The 25771-nt window shown below is 38.6% G+C and overlaps 1 protein-coding gene across 12 annotated transcripts in view; it reads left to right on the top strand.

The window, feature by feature from the left end:
* OXR1 (oxidation resistance 1) overlaps positions 1-25771 on the top strand; it is a 259555-nt gene that overhangs the window by 56756 nt on the left and 177028 nt on the right. Inside the window, exon 3 of one of the 12 annotated variants that reach the window (XM_021546447.3) lies at positions 16911-17116. The exons of the other annotated variants lie outside the window; for them this stretch is intronic. The gene's annotated coding sequence lies outside the window, so the exon portion shown is untranslated. The remainder of the gene's footprint in view (positions 1-16910; positions 17117-25771) is intronic. 12 annotated transcript variants of the gene reach the window in all.

Here is a 25771-nt window from a genome sequence, read left to right as displayed (position 1 = left end):
ATTAAATTAATCAGATGATGTTGTGTATCCCAGACTCAAGTGGAAAATCCAGTGGCAAAAGTAGTTTATCACTACTGTGGTGGAGGTCCTGTGTCCTCTCTTGGCAGTTTCCAGGCAGGCCGAGACATGGTAGAGAAGTTTTAACTTAAACAGGGCTAAATAGGGTTTGGCTGGTACGCCTGAATGTGGAGAGCTGATGTAGCTAATAGAGGAGTTAGTGAAAGGAGAGCTCAAGAAGGGCTTCCTTGTGCTATCTAGAGAAGGGAAAACTATATGGGATTACTTAGAGTGTTGCAGGTGATTGTCTTTTCCAGATATTTTCCAGGGTAATAAAGGTGCTTTGAATAAAGGACAATACCTGGCTGTGGTTTGGTTTCTATTTCCACATCATAAAACCACTTCCTACTAACTGCAATTCTATGGAAAGAGTAAAACCCAGGCCTGTTAGTACTGGGATATTAGTTGTGCTTGAAACCTCCTTTTGAACACTGCAGCCTTTCTCTCCTCTCCAGATGGAATGGATGGGATCTGCAGCCACTTGCTCTCTGATACACAACTGAATGTTTTCTTCTGAGGTGCAGAGGGAATGAATCTCCAGCTAATTCTATGTGGGTCTATTTGCAACAAAAAACAAGCATACAACCAGTGAGTGCAGCACTGCTAATTATCACATAATAAAGATAATGAGAAATAAAAATGATATTATAGCATATCTGTTATGTAGTAAGAACACTGAAGTATTGAATAGTGATTAAGGTACTATAAAATGTGGAAGGTTTCCTAAGAGTGTTGTATATTTGGAAAGTGGGTTTTTTAGTGCAACTGTCAATACTAGAGTCTTGTGACTGTGTTATGCAGTATGTAAAAGAAATAAGCAATACATTAAGTGCACGATACTTCACCCTTCACTGTGTACAGAAAACAGCATCATGGTAGCTGTCAAATATTAGCCATCCCTTAGACTTCCCCCTTTTTCTAAAGCATGATATTTGCATGTTTACTTTTCTTATCCCAAAGAGACATAGTATCAGTTTTTTTATTTCCCTCAAAAGCTTTCTATTTGCATGATTAGTGTTCCTTGCATACTGTGACGAGGAATATCTGCTTCAGTCTGGTACCCAGGCTGACTCCCCATTGACTGCTTTCCAAACTAACATAAGAATTATTTATGTTTGCAACAAAAAGAAATCATGCTGGTTTGGAGTGTGGTTTTCTTGTTGACATTTTAGAAACTGTTCCAGGCTCTTCTTAATATTTAGACAAACAAATATGTTTGCTTTTTTCTGGTGCTGCCGTTGACATTTCCTAAGGGAATTAGTGTAGATGTTAACAACTTCCCAGCACACTAATGGAATAGTTCTTTGCTTGTGGCCCTGACACAAATTCTTTTAACTGATGTTTTTGCTGAAAGTAATGTGATTGTGATAACTTATGTGAGTCAGGGTAAATGTGAATCAGTCCTGGCTATTTTGGGGAGCATAAATGTCTGCTAAACTCCTCAGTGTTTTGCTTCTTGCAGATATAACAAGCAGAAGGTACCAATTTATTGTGTGCCTCAGAGCCTCTGTGCTGCACAAATATCTGCAGTGCAGAGCAGGAAGAAGGTCGATGAGGAGCATTGGTAATTGGTGAAGCCTGAAGGCCAGGGAAGCTTGTAACTCTACCTGCAGAAATTGGTCAGTCTGGGGCTTGGCTAATTTTGGAATCAGTAGCCATGAAAAGAATCACATAGAGGAATGTGCCCTTGTGTGCGTAGTGTGTGCCCCAAGGCACTGTAGGCTAGACCAGATTGATGTGTGTGCGTTGAACCTGTGCACTGCCATAACTTCACTATCTGGTCAGTATAAACAGGGTATAATTACATTAGCTATTAACCCTGGGCTGTTCACTTAGAGAACTTATATAGCCTTTTATGGATGAAGGTTTTGAAGACTTTTTCAGGAGGTTGGGTTTTGTTCTGGAATCCTGGATTGAAAGTCTGAAGCTCTTATATGCAACCAGCCTGTTTAGCATGTGTTTGTATTAAAAATGCGTTGTTCCTACAAGAACCAGTTATAACTTACAATCTTCTAGCACGACTATATCTTTTTCTGACTGGTTATGTATTGCAGGTGTGGAACAGATTTTCCTCAAGACCCATTGCTGTTTTAAAATATTTTCAATTGATAAACCTTTCTGTCTCTGGGATTATCATAACCTCAGTTATTATATCATCTGCATTTTCAGTGAAAGTGTAGAGAAAATAATTTGCAAGACAGTAATGCAGCAGCATTTTGGCCATGTTTATTCCATTCCTGAGTCTTTGGCTGAGGCTTCAAGAGACAGCCTTTATTGGTCTGTGGCTGTTCCCCTGCCTTGAAAAAGAACAAAAACTGTCAGGAAGAAAGATATTCATCCTAAGGGTAGACTCCAGTTACATTAAATAGAATAACAGCCACTTGGAGATGGGACTGGAAGGCAGCCAAAAGGATACTGAAAATTTTCAATAGTCTGTCCCTATCCCTGTCTTCCAGTGATCAACACAGAATGTAATTTCAACCTTCAAACTATTCACTGCAACCAAAGGAAACTGAATGCTGTTCTGGCTCTATTTTAAAGAGCTTTGTAACCTAGATGAGGAGATACTCTTCTTTTAAATGTGCATGTTGTTCTACTATTGCAGTAAATCATTGCAGGTATTACTACTTATTGATTTAAGTAAATTGTCCTTTTGGCTGTCTTGTATGTATTTCACAAGGAAAAAAGTTGAGCTTGACCTGTGGATATAACACATTTTCAATTAGTCTTTTGATTAAGTATTTCTCAGAGTGTCCTTCCTGTTTGCATTATTAGCTGGAGGCAGTCAGCCAGGATTCACCAAGTGAAGTCATGTTTTAAGATATTAGTGTCACAACAAGATCAAATGGCTTTCCTTGTAATGCCTGCAAAAGGTTTAACTGTATGCTGTACCTTTTTTATTAAAATCTCTCAGAATAATGTATATAAAGACAGATGGCCTGTGACTTCTAGCGATATTACAGCCTCATGAACCTCCAGCAGTTTCAGGCATGTATTTGCAGAATCATTTTTCCCTTCATTGTGAGAAATCTCTGTACCCTCATGCCACTACAGGGGAGATGTAACCCATTGAGCTGGGTGGGTCCTCTCAGCTAAAATAAGATCAGAAATAGATGTCAGAATAGGTCTGCTGCCACCTGGTTTCAGAAAATACTCTTCCTTTCCCAGTGGAATTTCTGAATTTCTATATATGTCTCCCAAGGAAGAGAAGAAGCAGAGGCCTTTTAATTTAGAACATTGGATTTTAGTAAAACCAGGGATACAAGAAAATAAGCAAAATAAGAAATTGCATTATGTAGGTAAAAATCTCATTTCTACTGTCAGATATTTGGGAACTTTTTAAAATTAGGTGTATTCTAATATTTGTGCAGTGCAGTGTTTCTGTTTTTCTTTACTTCTAAAGTGTAGAGTTGTATTTGTATGCTGTTTGAAAAACCCAACACCCTGTCCCTTTTTTCTACACATAATGGTAATGAAATAGTTGCTGGGATAGGAAACAGATAGGAAAGCAGAGAGGTGAGAGGTGTCCTCTCTGAGTATGCTTTGGATATAAAGAAGTAGAGATGACATTTGGCTTCAAAAGGATGATCTGTAGGATTCAGGAATTGAAATACACTCCCAGCTTCCCACAGAGTGGCAGGCTCTGTTTTGTGAGTAGGTGTCAAAGTACAGGGTAGTGAAATGTTCTGCCCAAAACCCAGTAGTGCTGCCCAGGTCATAGGAGAGTGTCACAAAGTATGGCACTTATTAGGAGGTGTTTGGTGTGTTACACAAATGTGGAGTGTTGTCTAAAGCACCCAGTGACCATAGCTGGTTATTATGAAGAACAGCAGTTACCTCTGTGAGTAGTACATTAGCTTCAACAGAAACTAATTGGTGCATTCAAGAGTAAAATAATGTCCTTCAGTTTTTCCATTAATGTAGGAAGGGCAGCTTTCTGCCATTCAGAAACCTGTATTTACAGCATGTTCACAGGTAATGTGCTCTTAAGGATGGATAGTTTTATCTAATCAATTTTTTAAAATGTTTGGCAGAGGAGAAAGAGCTATCTAATATCCACCTTTAAATTTCGTATTTAGTAAACACACCAAATCAAGTGTATGGCTCAGATTTCTGTCTCTCACTGTGCTTGTGCAGAGTCTTTTGCTTTTAAAGACCGTGATAGATGAAGTGAAAATAACAACAGATGTTTTCTGTAATGTGGATGGCATGGCTTGCTGTCATGGGGATCCTGAATTTAAAATGGGCATTGCTGTCATCCATGCCTATCCTGGGGGTGCTTTGGGAGAAGAGAGCTTTGCTCAGCCAGAACTGCATCTTACACCTCAGTGCCACACAGACCTGCAGATGCTAATTGCTTCCTAATCTGTTTGTCATTAAATGGCCATAAAATTTTCTATGATTATTCTTTTCTGAGCACAAGTAGTTCATTGTAAGGACTCTGCTTGCTTTTCTTTTTTTTTTCCTCACTGTGCTACAGTGAATAATGAGGGCCAAGAAGAAGACTGAATGAATAAACAAGATGGAGAAAAGAGGTGCAAGGAGTGAGGAGAGAAATGTGTGTATTTAGTTAACACAAGAAGTTAATGAACCTGTGGATCTGATATTACAGAGACAAAATTTCTAGGGAATTCAAAAAGGCCTTCACATTAGTCAGGTAAAGAAACATTAAGGATTTTGTGAAGTCAGTGTGATATTTTTTCTAAGGACTACAGAAAAAAATCTCTATTGCTCAAGGAATGAAACTTCTGGCTGACAATGATCTGAAGGAGCTTTCCTTGGGTTCTGCTCATGGGTGCTGGTTGCTTGTCAGTAATAGGACCCCTGTTGTCACAGTGTTATCTTACACTGGTTTTTGTTTTAGTTCTTGTTATGCAATGGGGCTAAATCACAAAACTCATGATAGAAAAAAGTGGTGGAAAGTGATAAACCATTCCAAAAACATTATGATTGGCCAAGGTTACTTCTGAAGTCATGGCCAAGCAAAAAGGGGACTGCAGACATCATAATTACAGCCTACCACTCCCTCCATTTCCCATTTCTGCAGTGAAGGAAAAGCTTGTTAGATGAAGGTCTAATGAGTCACACTGGCTGGCATTTCATCTGCCATAATAATGGACCACAATCAAAACATAATAATTCATATTTCTGTGTGAGGTGTTTAAGTACAACTGAATAAAAATTTACTCACAAGATGAAGACACGTATTGCTATTTTTGCCTCTTTTGTTTTAGTTTTTCTTGGGTCATAAAGAGCCTTTTTCAGCATAGAACTACTTCATCTAATAGAGGAGTTGTTTTTTTTTTCCCCTGATTATTTGTGTTTTGTTGTTAAACAATAGTTAAATGTTTCGTTCACTGGGCTACTGAAAGGAGAGTTGAGGTTTTCAGTGCTGAAGTGCTGCTTTATTGTTGCTTCCTGCATAGCCATCTCCATCATATGTTTGCTCTTTAACTTGCCAGTTCTTTTTAATGTATTGCTTTTATGTGTCACCCTGAAGTGGAGTGGGATTGTTCCAGTTTTCTTGATTTCTTCATTAAAATTGTTGACTTTTAAACTCTATTTTAGAGTTTAATAATAGCCATTTTCGATATAGTAATAAAAAAAGAAAGCCTAGACTTTTAAGAATATTCCAAAGAGGCTATAAAACAGACTATCAAATTACTGTTCACTTGAAATGATCATAGTGATAGAGAGATTAAAATAAATTTGCATAACTTTTCAAACAGGAAAAGGAAAAGACAAGATTGATATCATTATATCAAATGTGACATTGAAGAGTTTTACATTTATATTCTCACAGTTCTTTCTGGCCTGCTGGATTAGTGGAGGACAATAAGCCATGCTGGACTCACTTCTTCCTCTAGGTTCTGATTTTCATCTAGAGAAAGGATACTTGAATTGATCTGGTTATTTAATGGTTGCAAACCATCATTACTTGAGAGTATGATTTACAGTTAAGAACCATAATGGCATTAAATTTAAGCAGTCAGTAAAACACTGGATTAAATGTAAAGATAATGTCACATTGGAAGAGATAATTCCTGATGCACTGTTGAGTCTTAAATTCACTTTGTAATGAAGAAAAATGTAACTCAATAAAAATAGAAAGAAAGCACCGCATTCTGCCCTGTGAGCAAGCTAGCAGAGAATTTTTACAGTCTTCCTTCCATTTTATGTCTGGGCTTAAAATAGTCACATAAAAATGTAGACATAATCAAGCATTCCATATACAAGATGAAATTCATATGTCTGATTTTTTTCTGTCAGACATATATGCTTGGTAGTCTTCTTTTCAAACATGTTTAATAGTGTAGAATATTTCCCTGGAAGGTACAGATAAGAATGTGAAAACTGATGAAGTGAATTCAAAGAAGGAATATGAAGAAGATGGATTAACAAATTATGGAGGCAATTTGGGTCCATGAGAATATGGTAATGCTTCCCAGTGGCTGTACTCCAAGGATACCAAATATATCTTTATTCCTGTTTCTGGTCCCCACTCTCCCTTCACATGCATTGCCCAGTGAGTTAACAGTGGGCTTTCTGGTCATGAGATTAGAACTTCATCTATAAATTACATAAGTTAATGCTAAATCCCAGCTCTCAATAGTTTTGGGTAACACAAGAGAGAGAAAGAAGTCTATTCTCTGTGTAGGTGCAAGTTCATTTAAATATAGTTTATAATAGGAATAACTTCAGAAAAAATAAAAAAGAGCCTCATTCCCAGGAGAAATTACCGCAGTATCTAGTTTGATAAGGAAGTTTTAATTTTCCTGCTCTGGATGTAATCTTACAAAATTGCCAAGAATTTTGCTGCTGATGTCAGCAGAAGCAAGTTCAATGCCTGGATGATTTATTTTTTAATTGATGTTACTGCTCAGAATTATCTCCTTATTGTAGCTTGACTTCATTCTTTCTCTTTTGTTTTTTATTACAATTTATGATAGCAAAAAGGCTTAGAAAGGTTTATTAACTCTGTCCCTCTACCACTTTAAAACTGTTAACCATGTTCCATCTTTATAATGATGGCTTAAATACCCTTTTCTGTCATACTTCTTTTCTAATGCTTCCTTTCTGGAAGGACCAATAAAATAGTTCTAAGGGAATGTGCAAACATACTAGGGGAAGGTTTTTTTCCTCTCCAGTATCTCCAAGAAGCCAGCCCCCTTCTGGAGCAGGAACACTATGATAATATATCACAGGCTTGTTATATCAATTACTGTATCATAGATCACAAGCTGCTAAGGTCTTGTTTTACAAAAATGTGCCAGTTGTAATGGCACATTGAGGATATTTGATAGCACTCATGCAGAACCCGCTTCGTCACTGCTTTATAGTATGTGAGATAACAGCTCAATAAATATTCTGGGCCAGCCAGAACTGAACATTAAATATAACATTTAAAATACTTCACTGTTTTTTTGCCACAAGTATTGAATACATACAATGCATTTACTACTCCTGCATGGTTAGGATTTGAGTTTTACTTAGACAAATACTGTTTTATAGCATTAATTGCAAGCTGACTTCAAATTATTTTAATATAAATACTACCTTTTCAGAGTCAGGTTTTAAACCAACAAACACGTGACCATTTCTTGCTCATGGAATAGGTTTAGAATCATTATTAGAATCACTGGAATATGGTACAAACTTAGCATTCTAACTTCAAAAGTAATTGCATGTTTAGGCAATTCTACATTTTCTTAAAGCCAAGCTAAGCTGATTCCACATGACAGTGGTTTTAATGAGGCTCAATAAACAGTACAGTTTGTAACCTCAGGCCAACTGCTGAGCAGAAGCCAAGAGCAGTGCTACAGCTTTAGTGAACCCATTACTGTGAAAGATGCTGGATCCTAGAGCAGCCTGAGTCACTCATTGCACAAGAGATGAAGCTCCAATAAATAAAAATGAATATCTGAGGTGACGGGTGACAACTTCATGCAAACGTGATTTTCTCTGATTTGACAGTGCCTTGATAAAATCTTAAGGCATGTGGCTTACTAGCAACCATTTAAATTTTTAGCTATTGAATCTTCTGTTTTACTTGCAGGCATTAGCATTTGGGGCTTGTGGTTTCCTATGGGTATTAAAAAATTGCTTTATTTATGTATTGGGCCTAATTCTCAGAACTACTCAAGACCTAGAACAGCTTCTATAAACTGTTGGAGTAGTCAACAATGCTGAAATCTATATGTTTTCTTTGCCAATTTATGGATATTTTTTAATACATTCTTTTAAAGGTGAATTGATATAGGTTGTTTCCTACCCTTAGGGCTGATCTTAGACCATGTTCCCCCACCAGCACATTCACTGAGCTGGAGCCCCATGAGAGCAGTCTGCATCCCCTGTGAACAAGGTGAGGAAATGGGGGTTAAAAAAACACCAGAAGCAGCGTAACTCCTCTTTTAAGGTGCTACGGCTCTCTTAGTCTTTATGAAAATATTTCTAAAGAGTATCTGGAAATACAGTATAAATGGATTTAGGGGCTAAAAAGAATAGAAGAACAGAATTGAGATATTTAATCTTGAACAGGGAGGCTGAACCAGCTCTATGGATTGTTTACACACCAAAGACATCGACCAAAATAAACAGAAGAGCTGGCAGCACAGGACAAAAAAGATGGCCTTGTACAAGAAAACAGGCAGAAATTAGTTTACTTTGCTGGGAATAGTACAGTATATAGTGGGTAATGCTTGGACTTGATCTTAAATGTCTTTTCCAACCTAAATGATTCTGTGATTCGGCATAATGTACTGGACTGTTTATTAATATTTCCCTGAGATAATCTTATCAAAACCCCTTAAGTTAATCACGTTTACCAAAATTGTGATTCTTATATAAGTTTTATCTGTCATCTTTGCAAAATTGCTGAATCACAATTTAAGTGGTTAATGCTGAACTATAAGCTGATAACACGTTTACCATTTATGCTTTTGATCTTCAGCCTAGTAAGACAGCAGAAAAAGATGCTAAGATAACACAAAGCTAGTGCAAAAAGATTCTGCAGTCAGATTCTGTCCCTTATTTAGTGCAGTTAAATTACCAAATAGTAACAACAAAGATTAAGTTGTCATCTGCTGACATTTATTTCAGTAGGAAACAAGAAAAATGCACTGTTAAAAAGTAATATCAGAAACACTAGGGATTTGCAGAGATATAAAGAGACAGATAAACACGACAACAATCAATATAGTTAGTGTCCTCAGCTCTATCTCCACTTTCCAGAATGATATAGTTTCTATTTACAGGTGGGAAAAATGTCCTTAAATGCTGGTGGCATTGCAAGAAATATTCTGGGGAACAGTCAACATCATGACACAGACCATGAAGGGAAAAATCACAGCTTTTAATCAATGGAGGAGAGGAAATGAATGTTACTAATACACTATTCTCCCTTACAAGGTGGCAGGCCTGACACAGTGCAGACTGATATGTCTGAGCCAAGTCATGAAAGACAAAGCAAACTTTGAACGGGTAGATCAAGCACTTGGAGTTCCAGGCAGCAGGATCCATAATATGAAATTAAACAAGGGTTACTAGTTTGGTTTTGCAAGCAGATTTGTTTTATAAGTGGCTATCTTTCATATTTATTCATAGAAATATAAGAGAGACTGGCAGAAAAATTGTTTTGTATAATTTTATAGTGTAATTGCCTTTTGAGTGTCTTTGCCAGGTTAAAATACACATATGGAAGAAAATATGGTCATGGTCATCTTCCTAGCCTGTGGTAAACCAGAGGCCTTATAGGCCTAAAGCTATTAAAAAAAAAAAAAAAAGTAGGTAGCCAATCATAACACATTATATATACAACATATTATTCAGGACTAATGATAGATCTGAACTTCAAATTATCTTGTGTTCTAAAGAAATTGGCACGTAATGCCTTTTTCAGTGTTGGTATTCCTGCACTGAGAATAAGTGATTGCTGACCTAGGGAAAGAAATGGGGCGTCTGTGCAGAACTCCAGTATTTCAGTGGCTCCACATCACAAGTTGCTGGCTTATTTACTAAATCATAATTTATTGGTGTTTCCCATCTCTGTAAAAGTTTAAAAGCACAAAAAGCTAAAATAGGCTATAAATCCACAACCTGATCTCTTCTGATGCATATCTGTAGGTTCTGTGGCCAGTTTTCCTGAAAGTACCCTATAGGGAGTCATGGATCACTCCAACATTTTCGTTGTACCTTGTGAGGTATTCCTGCCACTGTGATAATCAATCAAAAGATGAAGTAATTTGATTTTGAGTGGAAATTGATGAGGCACATATAATAGTCTGTGCAGGCCTCAGACTTTTTCCTGTATTGAAAGGAGAGCTCTCCCTACTTTCCATTAGTATCCCCTATGTTTGTGGTGCCTGGGACAGATTTTGTGTGGGTGTGAAAATTGTGCTGGTGGAGGTCTCATCACATTGCACATATGATCATGACCACCCAATCCTGAAATCCCCTACCCACAGCCAAATGGAAGGGGATAAGCTACCCTGGTAACATCTTCCTTTTTGCTAACAGAGCCATGCAGGAGGATATTTCAGTAATCCATCTAGGGTGGATTGATGGTACCGGAAATAAAGGGTAAGGAGGGCTGGCTGTTGATATCTTTATTGATTTATTCTCCTTTGCCTTGAGAGTCTCCTGCTCTCTTCTGTGCACTTCAGTTATTATGTTTTAAGTTCCTAACTGCAGGCAAGCTTTTGAGTGAATGGTGTAATTCTCATGATCAAAGCATAAGCTTTATTTTTCCAAAATTACATACAAGCATTAGTGAATTGTTCCTGTGTTTACTAAAGCTTCTCTCTCATTCTGAATAGCAGAGAAATAACCATCTTTCTTTTTTTCTTCTTCAATGAGATTTGCTATTTGGTTGATATTCCTTTTGAAAGGAAGTTCAGATATGAAAGCCTGGGACAATGATAATCTGGAAAAAGATATCAGTCTCCATGAGCTTTACTGTTCTGAGTAGAAAAACTTCATTTGGCCTAAGCAGCTATCCCAGACTATAGCAAACTGATAACTGAGTGTAAAATTGATACTATTTTGTATATTGTCACTTGAGTCATTATTGTTGTACAGCCATTGTTCTGTTGCTGTTGTGATTTTTTCTAAATAAGAAGGTTTATTTATTTATTTAAATCATGATTTTTTACATACAATAAATGGGAGACAGCTGTCACTGCTAGGAGAAGACAGAACTTCAGAATGAAGTCAGATACTTTGAAGTATTTTTAACTCTAGTGGTTCCTTTTTAACCAGTGAGTAGAAGATGTTCACAAGGAAGGTTAGACTGCAAGAGACCTAACACTCTATGCAGGAAATATAAGGCCATAAGTGTTTGTGGAAGTTAGTGCTACCCTGTTACAAAGAAGGATAGCTTCAACTCAAGAATTTTGTCTGTAGCATTTTTTTGCCTTTAGTTTACTTTTAGGGACTGTTTTATCCTTAGGCCTCTTTTAGCCTGTTTTATATGTGGATAGTAATGGTTGCATCAGTGAGTCTGATCATCAGTTGTTAATTAAATGTCTAATTATTTGTAATAAGAATATAAAAAAAGAAAAATATCATATTAAAAACCCCTGTCATATTTTATTAAACAAGCTGACCCTCTAATTTTTCTGTTTCTTCAAGAACTGCAAAAATGTCACTTTAAATTAGATTGCAGCTTATTGATGGAGTGCTAAATACAGTACCCATTCAATCCTGTCTGTTTGAATGCCAAAATCTCAAGCTATATACCACAACATCCTGGTGAGCATTTCTACCATAGCTGAAGCAAAGCTTTAGCCCAGCTGCTTGCATTGAGAGAGTCTGGATTTAGAATCCCTTATACCTGAAAATTTGTAACTAAATCAGTCCAAGATTGATTGGCTGAAATGCTTATGTACAATATTTCACACCTGAACGAGCAGTTTTGGTGCTGCGTTTGCTGCTGTGGTGGCAGAGACTGTGCTGGGAGCCTTGCAGTCCATGCACGTGTCCCACACTGCAGGGTCACAGCAGCAGCTGATGCGCTGCCTCTGCAGGAGGACAAAAGTCTTTTTACCCTCCCTTGATGAGCCAGACCCTGCAAGGAGAGAAGGACTCAGTGCTGAGGGTTGGAGGCCTGCTAGCACAGGCAGCCCATGGCTCTGTGAGCAAAGCAGTTTGTCAGAGCCTGGCAGAGCTTCACCTGAGGAGTATTGTAAGAGACAATATTCCACACAACTTTGAAATAAAGAGCAGAGAATAAACATGGTGATTACTCCCTTCCTCTTCCCATTTCTCTTGAATGTGAGTTAGCTGCCACCTAGAAAATCTGAAGGATATGGAGAGAAGAAAATGACACAAAATAGTGTATTAGTTACCATCTTCTATCCTGAAGTGTGTAGAACCAGACAATGCCCAGAGGTGATTCAGAGAACAGTTCAATTCATTCGTATTTGAAGGAGAACTGCAGTTTTTGATACTTGTATCTGATTTTTTAAAATGAATGTATGGTCTTCATCTGAGTGCTGGCCACTGACAGGCAGCAGAGGAGCAGCAGCAGCCCGGCTGGAGAAGGTGACATTTAGTGTATGGGGCATTTGCTGCTGCTCATTTCTCCACTTCACACCCATGAAGCTGCTGGTTGTACTGAAAACAGGAGAATAGGTGTGGTCAGTCACCACATAGCTCAGCCTCCAATGCCAAGAGTTGCACTAAAAATGGCACTGAAATGGCATTGGCATTACCTGGAGGCAAAGGATTTTATGGATAAGGGCCACAGAGGTCTAGATTTGTCCATTTGATGGAAGGTGGAAGGAGAAGAGATAGAGTTGGAGGCAGAGCTGACCCTGGTAAACCCAGAAAAAAGGGAGGTTAAAGCAGTCAGGTAATTTCATATCACTGAGCTGATATGAAACGTGTGGCAGGTTCACAGTCACAGTGCTGGCTTTGTTGCCATTGTCTCCCAGTGGTCAGAGGCACACTGAGTAGCTGTTTCCTTCTGCTACCCCAACTAAACACCAGAACCCTCTGAATTCCCAAAATCCCAAGCTGCCTCATTCCTGTGTGGCATTGCTTTGACACAAATGGGCTCAGGGGAAAAAAGCAAAACCAGGTAACCAGTAAGGTGAAGTAGTGTCACTAATAACTATAAATTATTGACCATCAGCTGTCCTGAGCGGAATCAGATCTCTGCACCAGCTTCTGTTATTAAAATCATGTTATAAATGCAGTCTTGGATTTTGGAAGTTAAAATCAAGCAGGGATACAAGAGCAACTGTGGCTGCAGAAGGAAATATAAATAGTTTCATGATTACTTATGGTCTATGTTTTCAATAGGCTATTGGTAATAGGAAAGTAAAAAGAGTCTGTGGAGTTGAAGACAGTGCAGCAGAGCTTAGTGTCTCAAAAGCTCACCTTTTCTGAAGGATATTGCAGCTGCTGATAAAGTGGTTACACATAAATATGCTACTTGTAGTGACGCCACTTTAGGTTTTGCCTTTTTTTCTATGTTCTCTGTATTCTTCACACATATATTTGTGGCTCTGTAGCCTGTTGTATTAGTAGCTAGTTTTCCAGTCATTTTCCATGGCCTTTCCCTAAGCAGAAAGACAAAACAAATTCCACAGCTCCAAGACCCAAGGGGTACAAGGCTCCTTTCCTATCTTGGTTCTTCCTGGGAGCCAAGACTGAGAACAACTCCTGAAAACATTTTCATTGACAAAGTACAACTAGTGCTGAAGGGGTGCTCCAGAGAAGAGGTTTGACCTGGGAAGAATTGCATCACCATTTGTCTTCCTAATTGGTACTTTTTATTATTTATTCTAATTGCCTAAAATCCACAAATGTGTATTCACCCCTGGTGGGGGTGAACTTTTGTGGGCATCTTTCCATAACTGCTCGTGAAAGCCTTCAAGTAAAGATCCTCTTTTATATTACCTCCTTACTAAAGTTATCTTGAGTTTCATTTCCAAGTTAGGAAAAGACAACAGTAGTGTTGTGGTTTGACACAGGAAAAAGAATCTTCTCGGAAGGAAGAGGTCAATTTGGATATTGACCAATTGAAGGTGGACACGCCTCTGAGAACACAGAGGGGTTAAAAGCAGAATTCCCAGGGGAACTCGCTCTTTTTGGTTCCGGTCAGCCGCAGTGCAGCCTCTCCCCTGCCCGGCCATGGCTGGGTGGGGAGGGGAAGGCCCATGGCCTGACGGAGGTGGGCCCAAGGGTGGAGGGACTGGAACCCCCTGCAGATGGAAGGGTGGAGAAATCTGGGATGTCTCCGTTCCCCCCCAGAGTCTCTCTCTCTCAAGAGAGAAAGAGACAGCGGCAGGTTTGTCGGCAGTTCACCGTGGGGAAGGAGAAGAGCGAGGGGGGCGCAAGGTGCCCAGCTGCCTGTGAGAGCCAGAGAGTCCGGGCAGAGAGCCATCCTTGGGAGTTGGGACTTTTAACCCTTCCTGAGAAATGAAAGCCTTGTGAAATTTTACTCCTCCTCAGTTTGAAAAAAGAGGAAGAGAGACCAGCCTGGAACCTGGGATGTTAGGGAAAGAAGATTGGGGGGGAAGATGATGGAGTGGCTTTTGGCTGGACTTTTTCTTGGTAGCCATAGACTGAATTGATTTTCTCCTCCAAGAGAGACTCTATTTTAGGAGGATGCCGGTGAGCCAAGAGATGTGCTTCAGCAGCTGAGAAAAGACAGGAGTGGAGGGAACAGAGAAAACTTAGGGAGATTTTTGGTGGTGCCCCTGTCTTCAGAGAAGGAGAAGATCTCTTGTTCCTGAGACCCTCGGCCCCAGGGGAGGAAGAAAATGGGTGGAACTGTGGTCCCAAAAAATGAAAAACTAAACTGTTTTTTTTCCCCTCTTGGCAGGGCATCCTTGAAAGGAAAAATCCTAAAAGCAGTCTGTCCATCCATGCATTGGTGCTGAGAGCACTGCGCATGGAAAGGAGTGTTACCATGGCAAACTTTTTCTCTGGGTGGTGCCATGTGTGACATGGAAACACAAGAGGTGGCAGCTGTGTTTCCTGGGGGTCTACGGTGCAAGGAAGACTCCTCTCTCCCCTGATGGACTTAGTATTGATGATACTGAAGGGTGAATACTTGATTAAGGTTCCAAATGTGTCTCTCTGTGGTTTGTTGGAGTTGGGTGGTGGGAGGAGGAATGTTTTGAAAGGGTTTAATTTTGGATTTTATGTGTGTTTTTCTTTCTTTTTTTCTTTCATAGTAGTATAGTAGTAGTAGCTTAATAAAGTTGTTTTTTTTTTTCCTTGTTATTAAGCTTGGGACTGCTTTCTCTGTTCCCGATTGCATTTCACAGCATTCAATTGAGAGGTTGCATTTTCATGGGGGCGCTGGCATTGTGCCAGTGTCAAACCGTGACAAGTACCTGTTCCATGGATCTATGAAGGAGAGAGCAGCACTTTTTGGAATAGGCCCCTTTTAGTTTTGCTGTTGTTTCGCTGTTTCTTTGTTTTTCTCAGCAGTTGCCTCAAAATAGTTTGAGCTGCTGTGGTTCAATACAGATGCCTGGTTCAGGTATATGGTAATAAAATCTGAGCAGAAGCTCTGCATGTGTTCTGTCAGGAAAGTGTTAAGGTGCTTGATGACTGTCTTTGCACACTGCTAATTTGGGCTGGTATTTTTAGTTGTACTCCCAGTAGGAATGGCACAGAGTTTTTGACTGCTTGTCACAGACAGCTTTGATAGCTGACTCCTGTGGGGAGGGACTACTGTGGAGTTACAGTAGCCATCCAAAGTTAATGCCTGCTTTCCTCTAATAAACCAAGTTTTTAATTTAAAAAAAAAAAAAAAAAAAAAAAAAAACCAAAAAAAAAAACCAGAAACAAAACAGCCTCCTAAAACTTCACATCCTCTTCCTTCCACTGAGATGCTGATTATTTTTTCCCTCAGGGGAAGGGATTCTGGATGTATGTTAAGGCTGTGTTTATAGAACCAGATTAACCTGCAAGTTCTTGATGGCGGTTTATCTTGTTCATTGCATGTGAGGACTGTGTAATTTTCTTCTTTTGTTTTTATAGCAATAGGTTAGGAGATGAGAGAGAAGTACTTCACAGAGCTTATAATAGACTCTGCAATGGATTTTATGAAGATCTGAAGAGATGCTCAGCCAAGAGTCCTTCAGATAAATTATAAAAGGAAGAGGGGAACTTAAAATGATGTATTTTATTTTTTTTAATTTTATAGTTATTTTTATTTGCTGACAGCATATTTAAATATGCCACATATTAAATAATTCAGCAGACTAAAAATGATACAAATAATCTGAAATAAAAAATAATATGTGGCAGTAAAAATCGTAACTATAACTACATTTTTTGGTTTCTCTAATATTCCTAATCAGAACAACCATTCCACAAAGGGCTGTGAAATAATCCTGTTGGGCATGAAAGGCTCCTCATGAGCAGTACTGAGTTTCTAAGGTCTGACTTCTATCTTTTACTGGTATTGGAGGTTGGTGGAGCAGAGCCCTTGGGATTAGAGCTGTCAGGAGGCCTGGAGAGTGCTCGGCTTGTGTGCTGGAGAGAGAAGGACTGCTCTGATGTATTAGTAGTTGATTACAACTGACATGGAGAGTAGATGCCTGGATTGTTTTGAAAAGTACTTTTTAGATTTTTTTTTAGTGTTGCTTTTGTTTTTCAAGCCCAGAGGATACTCAATTTTTAACTATGATTTTGGAAATAGTTTTTGCTATTATTGAGATTTCTGGGTAACTGCATTTTATGGGTGGTATGTTTCGGGAACTAAAATACCTCCAAAACTGAGTGCTATATGAATTTTTCTCCAGTAGTCTTTGTCTGGAGACAAAATTATAAAATCTTTTTATACTACATCTCTGCTGGACACTGCAGTTTGTATATTATCCTGTTTTCAGAGTCTACTCCCTCTCCTGGCTTTTATTTCCAAAATGTGCCAGCAGTGGAAGTGAGGTGAGGGTACAAAGTAGCGGCAGAAACGTGAAATAGAGCATTCTGTGAGCTCTGGGGAGGCACAGTGCAGAAGACAGCAGCTAAAAGTGACAAATCTGAGAAAGTTCAACTTTCTACGTGTAGACCTGGGAGACTTCAAACCAGATCACAGGTAGGTCCTGAATTTCTGCACATTGCTCTTCACTGCTAACTAAAAATATTTTCTGGAACGGAGAGTGCAGGCACCTTGCTTTGGACCTTTCTAACTCCCACTGTGTTCAGTGCATCCTTCTGTTGGTCAAAGCAGAGCAGATTGAACAAATCAGGCTCTTTTGTGGAGAATACAGAAATGCCCTGAATGTCAGGAGAATGTGCTGGGCAGAATATGGGAAGCTGCTCAGATAATGCTGCAGACTGGTAGCAGAGATTGTTTTTCCGCAAGGAACAGAGGAGGTAAGAGGAGGGTGGCAGAGAAGAGGATCTCCTGGGGGCTGTGTGACCTAGATGGGTGCTCCTAGGACCAATGGATCTCCAATTCATCTTCCTAAAACACTAGGAGTACTTCAACTAAACATTTCCATGTATCCTCAATCAATATCTATGCCACATAAAAAGAAATCCTTCAAAAAGAAAACCTCTTTATTGCTGCTGACAGCTTACAAGGACTACTTCTGACCTGCCTAGAACATTGAATATTACCTCCCTTGTGACAGGAATGAGTCTGGATCAGTTGTTAACCAAGTTTAATTTTATGGCATACAGCATGAAAGTTTATGTGATTTATGTGTTCTTGCCCTTGGTAGCATTATAGCTGGACTGCTTATCACCTCATATATTCTGCCTTCAAAAATTTCTATAAAAGTAAATGAACAGTTGAACATACAAACTCTTTTATAGAAATTTTTTTGAGGAGGGATAATCTAAAAAAAAATCTACTCCATATAAGCCTTGTATTCACATTGGGTTTTGCTGTTATTGTACTTAAAGGACAGTTCTATCACCACTGTGGATAATGAGAACCACCAGGCTTGAGGACTGACACCTTTCTAATTCCTTTTCCCTGCCTCAAGTATAGGAAGAAGTTTAATTTCCCTTACTGTCTGGAAATTTAATCTTTTTAAGATTTTGTTCATTTAAATTCTGGTTAGAACAGTTGAAACCTTTGCATTTGTTTCCAAGACTGAAAAGTAGTTTTCTTCTAGTATTTTCCATACCTAATAATTTAAATTCAGTGACAATTCACATTTCATCCTTCCCTTATGAGCTGACTAGATTGAACTCCTTTAATCTAGCATTGTGGAGCTTACTTTTCAGCTGCAGGATTACTTTTGTTCTCCTTCAAAGTTCTCAGGAAGTAAGTAGATATAATAAATTTTATCATCTGAAAAGCCATTTTAATCTGGTAGTGTTTTAATTCAATCACATAAGAACAGAGAAATATTAAACTATTTCTGCCCTAGCACCAGATCCAGGTTTTATGAGAAGACAGGCATGGCTTTAGATAACCAAGTCTGTCTTTGAGCTGTCTCCTTCTAAGTCAAAATCTTTCAACCTTACTTGGGAACACATTATCTTGGAGACCTAAAAAAGAACATTGAAGTGACAAAACTTTTTCCAAAAAAATCTTGTTGACTGGCATTAATTAGTTTTGTTGCATCTAATTACTGGTAATTGTTACGATGACAACAGTAAAGAAAAAAACTTAGAGGTCTTGAATTTTTCTGTGAGTGGTAAAGATATGTTTAGGTAGCAGTAAATGCTGTTACATTTTCATGAGGAGAAAAGATTTTGAAAGCTTTTGAATCTAAATATAAACATGTACGGTTAATTTTAAGTGTGTGTGGGAGAGGAGAGGATGGCCTTTTACCAAAAGCAATGTTTTGTGTGGCTATATTGTTCATTGGAGCAAAACACTGTTTGGGGCCTGATTTGATATGCACATTTCTTTATTAGAATTGCTGAATAAAAAAAGAGTCAGTGACTTTCACAGTAAAATCTATAAACAAGAAAGCAAGTTTTCTTAATGTACTTGGTGCCATTCAGTGATCTATGTTCCCAGATCTGATTTGCACGGCGGTTCTTGGGCACACACACTGCCACATGGATCGAGAGCTGTCTCGCAGGCTGTCAGCAGAAAAGGCTGATCATCTCTGCAGGGAGCTGGTGCCAAGCTGGGCCCTGCAGGGCTATTAATTCCAAACTCTTCCACCATCTGCTTTCAGGAAATAGAGAGGGGAACGTCACTGACCTTCGGGGTGTTTTTGCCTTTGGCTATTAAACAATCTTCGATAGTACTGAGCCCTGGCTCTGAGCTCTGCCTGCAGTCCCTTTCTCTCACTCCAGTTCCTACAGTGAGCTTCAAGGTGCCCAACCCATTAGAAACTTCTGAATACATTTTTTCCTGAGTACTGTAAAACCAGATAGAAAATTATGGGAATAGTAAATCAGCCTTTTATATCCAGTGAGTAAGGGTCCAAAACCAAACCAAGAAATGCATCTAGACATTTCTTTAAAAGTGTGAGCACATGTGTGAGCTGCAGAGGGATTCCTGCAGACTGCGGTGGTGTTGCTGCCATGTCTTGGTCGTTGTTGTGCAGTGTAGGTCTGCGCTAGCTATAAAATCCCAAGGAGATATAAAATGGTGAGGAACCCTGCCTGCTTGTGCACAAACTCAGCAGCACTTATTGCCCCTGTGTGGCACTGAGCTGGAGCAGTCATCCTGCTCATCTTGTGTCCCCAGGAGTGGTGACAGTCTCTGCTAGCTCCAGCATCTGATGATGTTACATTGGAGTCTGGTTTCCCTAGTCTGGAGGTGGAAGACTAGGAGGGATAGCTAAAGCACTGGCAGAAGAAGCAATGTAGGATAATGCTTAAACTGAATATTGGGAGCTCTAGGAACTTCCAGGTGAGAGGTTTTTTGACACCACCCCCCCCCCCCCGCCCCCCCCCAAATCCTTACTAGAGGGCTGGTCTGCTTTGAGATATGGGTGGACAACTACTTCTGCCTTCTGCTTGCATTGCCCAGCCATGCAAAAGAATTGTGAAAATAAAATAGCTCCATTAAATATACCTGAATGCCCTTTCAGCTGGGAGAGAAAATGAAGCTTAATGTTACAAGTGTGGTGGTCTCATTGGCCATTTTTTATTGGACATGATAAGACTGTCAGCATTGAGAATGAAATGCATTTGAGACTCATGCACATATTCACTGGCCTCTTGCACATCTGCACTGGCCTCTTGCACTTGTAGGATTTATTTTTGACTTATTCCATTGTGCTCTGAGTGCTTAAAGTGTCATTTGCAAAATTAATCCTTGAAATGGAGGAAGAATACTCATTGCATTTGCAGAAATTGGGGACTAAAATTCTCATTCAGCAAATATTGCAGATGTCACATTGTGCTAAAGAAATTGGCAAAAATGTTGAGTGGTTTTAGTCTAATTTTAAAACCACATAAAATTACTGGTCAATAGGGATACATAACCTTTGAATATTTTGAAAACAAGAGAAGCTTTGAATTGACTATGGTCAATTTGAATAGTAAAATAGTTTTTAAGATAAATGCTATAAAGAATATTTTATGAACTTTTGAATTCTGTTTTGTTCTTTTAAATGAGAGCTTAAGAATAGAAAAATTTGTGTATTAGTTTGGTAACGTTTCCACTGGAAAACCAGAAGAAAAGAAGAAATCTGTTTTTAAACTAATTTTTGATGAAAAGTTTAGAAATGCCTGAACAAATGGGGCATTTTTCAATTTTTAATGAAAAAAAAAAAGATATTTTAGGGACATTCTAACCACTGTTTCAATCTGTGGCTTTATTTCCTGAAAAGCATAATTTTTTCATTCTCAGGTAATGAAAATTTTAGATTGATGGTTTAGGGAACTATTCTGTGGACCAAATTTTTTTTTTTTTTTGCACTGATACCTAAATAAGTTCCAAGGAATTAGTTCAAAAGTTAAAGCCAAACACATTTCTGAATTATTTATAACTTTATTACCTTATGTATTTATTTATTTTTTTAAAGTCAGAGTTTTATTATGTCAGGTGATGTTCAGCATACAAATGATGAGTGTCCCACTGTAAAGCTTCTATGCAAAATTGGAGACAAATTTTTAATAAAATACATTGTGTCTGCTAGAGCCTGCCATTAAATTATGTGCTGGAAACAGTTCAGTATTCCTTGTACAATAATATTAGGGAAGGGAAGTAATCATACAGTATCCTTTGGTCATAGCTGAGCAAGTTATTAGTCTTAGACTAAATGCCTTTGTGTGAAACAACAGTTTAGTGTTGAGTTTTTCTGTGGTCTTTTGCCAGAAGCATTATGAAGAGCCAAGTTGCAGCATCAGTCCTTTTAATAGTCTGTTCTGAAAGAAAATGTGTTTCATCATACACTTACAAGTCTGGCATGAAAATACTATTAAAAGGAGCAGTCTTTAAGTATTCTTTGACCAGTTTTTTTCCTCAGATGGGTGCAAATAAAATGATTGCAGCATCTTACTAGCTTCTGATTCTCCTGCCTTCTCCCAGAGGCAGAACTGCAGGGGCTGAGGCATCTGCTCCTGCTCTGCAGGACAGAGCTGATCATTATATTGGCATTGAATCTCTCCCTCGTGTGATTCTTGTCCCTCTCCTTCTTTCCATATTCCTTTTGTAAATATTAATGTGTTGTCTTGTTTGAATTTTAAGACTGATCTTTTTCCCCTAAGAGTAATTTTCTGTAATTATTTATGCTATTACCAATTTCTGAAAGATTTTCTTAAAAGCTGTAAACTCAGTTTGGGGATATAAAACAAAACACTTTTCTTTCCTTGGCAGTGAATATGAAGGAAAGCTAGAACTGTTTGTTTATCAAAACATTCAAACTTATTTAGAATTCAGACAGCAATTCTGTCTGTTTAGACAAATATTTGTTCCACCTGTGAAGGTGGTTCCCAATGCAATGTGATACACTGGGTACTCATGCCAGTCTCTCCTTATCAGTGATTTAAAAAGCAAGAAAAGTTAATATTTTGGACTAGATAATCTTGCAAATAAGACAGAATCTAGAAAACATATGGAAACTTTCACTGTTTTGGTACCCTCCTCATGAAGAATTTCAGAGTTGGGGATTGTCACTTCTGTCCTTTCATCCCTCCACAAAGGCAGAAGACTTCCACCCCACAAATCTTGTGGTGCACTGAGAAGCCAAACAATGCAGTAGAAGCAGCACTCATGCCTTGTTTTAGGTATTAGTTTCTTTCTTCCCTATGGTGCATTGCTACAGAGCAAAGCAGGGATCCTTTTCCCAGCTTCACTTCTACTCTTCTTTCTCCCTCTTCTCAGGTCTTAAGGTTGCAGAGCACTCAGGCTGTGTGTGCAAAATCTACTGATGTTTCAGTATTTATCTTATTTCAGCTCTTTCTGAGCTGTCTGGAAGGGAATAATGTAAGAAAAACACTTGTTTGCTGCTAATTTGGAGTAATACAGCACTGCTGTAATTCTTACCAGGGAATCTCAGACATAGCATGTGTCTACTTATGCCTATAATAATGTATGATTATTCCAGATTATTCCATAATCATACTGAATGTTTGTGTTTTCTTTTCTTTCCACAGTACTCTTAGTGGTAAAATAAGTTTTAATTAGATTAACATAAGCTGCATTTCTGGGTTTGAATTTGTTTTGGTGTAGTTTTTTTATCTTTTCCTGTGTTGTACTAAAATTTTCTAAGGTGTTGTTAGTATGGCACTATTTTCTGAGTGAAGAAATAAATACCACTTGACAGTTGACAACTGCTTTTGAGCAGAAGAAGCCATTACTGCAGTAACATGTGATGGCAGAGTGACTGACACAGCGTGCCTGACCTTCGTGCCTGACCACGGCAAGCGCTGGTCCAGCTGCTGTGGTTCTTTCTGTCAGAGATGGCTGGAGTCTAGCAACAGCAACATGAGTGTGAAAACCTTATATTCAGGACACTCATATATCATCTGCATTTGTGCTGTTTAAATGGTTGCTAGGGAAGACAAAAAAAGGCCTGTTTGGAGAAGAGGGTTAGAGACAAACTGCTTCCCAGTCCATTCTGCATGTGAATAGAGCTACACTGCAGCAACAATAGCACTAAAGGGAGATTTGTTTATTTTTAGCTATGTTACATTGGTTTCCCATTTATTTGCTATCTTGAATATAAGCTGCAGGCTTCTGTGTCTACATGAGCCCTTGGAATGCATGTAGAAAGAGTATTTATATTAGGAGCAGAGCTAGAGTCGTTTACAGCAGGAGGTTTTAGAGGTTTCTTAGCCTAGAACTTATCTCCATGCACTTATTATATATTTGCTTAAATCTTTTCATTATTAGCCCTAATAGGATCATCCCTGTTTGGGATGATGACAGTCATCACCTTAGTAACTCCTTCCAATTCACATTGCTGCTGTGAGGAGTTTTCTGTTGTCCTGTGGAGTAAATCTAGTACATCAAGTGCATTGGAAATTCAGTGAAAAACAGTGATTTCTTGTTTCTTTCATCTGTTGTGCTTCTCAAACCTGTAAGTACATGGGAAGAATGTGGAAAGTAAAAATTATAGGTCCCATAACTCCTGGATAAACTATTAGCAAAATATTACTGTTAACAAAATATTACTATAGCATGTATGGATATTTCTGAAACTACTACCATTGTGGCTATTTCTCATCAGGGGAAGTTCCTTTTCTTCTCAGGAGTCCAATACAAGAAAAGAATATATGCAAACATGATATGAGCGGTGGATAAAAATCTACTCCAAATACATTTGCAACTAGATCTCCTATTTGTTTGGACTAGTTGGATTTCTCTGATTTGCAAGACAAGGTGCCAAGCAATACCCTGCTGTAGAAGCCAGCTGCTGAACCTTCATTGTCGGCTTTGGGTTTCTTTTACCCCCCCACTTCTTGTCACTTCTTCTTTATGTTGGTGTAGGACACTTTATCCAGCTTTTCTCCATGAATTCTCAGATTTGGGTTAAGTCTAACAGCTTTCTATCCCTTTGTAATTAAACTGTTTCTGTGAACTGTGTCACAAGGTAGGCAGTGACAGAAGGTTGTAACAAGCAAGAATCTTTTTTTTTTCTCCTTGGGAAGACCCTTTGAACACAAAATGCTTGTGAGACACATGGTAACCAGCTCAGCACATCATCACAGTTCTTTGGGGGTGTATTGGCTGGGTAAGTCAGTGATCTCCATCTGAAATGGGGGCTTTGGTAGGAGCAATGATGCTGCATGAGTACAATAAAATGCCTGAAATCAACAGTGTCAGAGAGACAAGGGAGGAGGAGAGCAGCTGACATTAGTTTCATGTACCTCAATCTGAGAGATTCATGTAGCACAGACATATGGTCTGGATATACATCCCAAGACACAAGAGTCTACATCAACTGTTCAATGGTGAAATATGAAAATACAGCCTGCATTTCTAGAGCATCGCTCTTACCTGTTGCCTGGGCCACATGGAAGTTGTCAGAACAGCTACAGCCTTTCAACTAAAAAAAATGAAAACTAAAAGCCTCAGGAGGAAGATATATACGATTGTTTCTAGATTAGTATATATGCTTGTTTATAAATGAATATATATATATTTCTTAATTAATATGGTCTAAAAGGAGATCAAGAATCTGCTGTGGTGCATTCAAATAAAGAGGTGCTTATGTTGATGCCCAGCCACACAAGTGCCATGCTGACACAGATCTGTGATTTCCAAACTGAAGTTTTGAACAATGACAAGTTCATTTTGCTATGTGTTTTCTGCTCTGTACTGGAATAGATCCAAATCCCTCATATCAATGTCACAAATCAAATTGTGTGAAAGTGCCTCTTTTCTAGATTAGAAAGACTTTTTTTTTGTTGTTGTTATCTTCTTTTGGAAGTAAGAAAAAATGGACCACAAGTGACAAAAAATCTGCCATACAGAAACCTTTCAATTGAAATTGATACATCCCTGTGAAACATTGTACCCCTGATGGGACAGCATAATTCTGTGGGTTGGGGAAAAAAAAACCAAAAACACTCAAAACATTTTGTCAAATCTTGACAAGATCTAGTCTCTTTTCAGAGAAGTCTCAGAGTGAGCAGATTAATTCAAGCTATTTGGTTCCCTTTTTTTTTTTTTCTCTTAAGAGAAAGAAGAAAAGAATAACAATTTTTCTTTAGAATATATATTTTTAAATATACTGCAGCCCCTGACCTTCTGACACAAGCATGCATCTAGCATTGCCTACTACGTGATATAAAAATTACTGTCTTGGAACCAAATGTCTCCTTGAAAACTTACATGAACAAAAGTGTCATTCAGACTTCGAAGTGTTAGCTAGAAAAGCTAAATGTTTCTTTATGTGCCCTTATCATTTGCCTTTCTCTAGTTTGTCAATAGATGTTAACAAAGTCTGTCTCCTCCTGTTCCTTAGACTACAGACCTGAGAATGAAAGAACAAATTGACAACATTGTCCTTAGTCCAAATGCGTGGTAGAAAGGGATACACAATATTTTGGACAGGTGCTAGTGCTTGGTGATGTTTTTGAGGATCAGATGCATTGGCATACACAGTCTGTTGTACAAAATTCTCTCCATGAAAACATTCCTTCTGTACTCACAGGAGCACTGTGTGGTGCATGTCCAACAGGTTAGAGCTTGTCTACTAAAAAATACACTGCTGCTTTAATAATGGTGTAGTGACATTTGTCAACACTGCTTGTTTGAAAGTACCAGGTGATACATGAATGAAAAATTTTATTTAGTGTATTGATCAGCCTATCTAAAAGCTGATCTCAAAATCTCTCATGACACCCCACCTGGAGTACTGCACCCAGCTCTGGGACA

Source organism: Lonchura striata, chromosome 1, assembly GCF_046129695.1.
Source record: "Lonchura striata isolate bLonStr1 chromosome 1, bLonStr1.mat, whole genome shotgun sequence".
NCBI lineage: Eukaryota > Metazoa > Chordata > Aves > Passeriformes > Estrildidae > Lonchura > Lonchura striata.
This window is presented reverse-complemented; position numbering and strand designations above follow the sequence as displayed.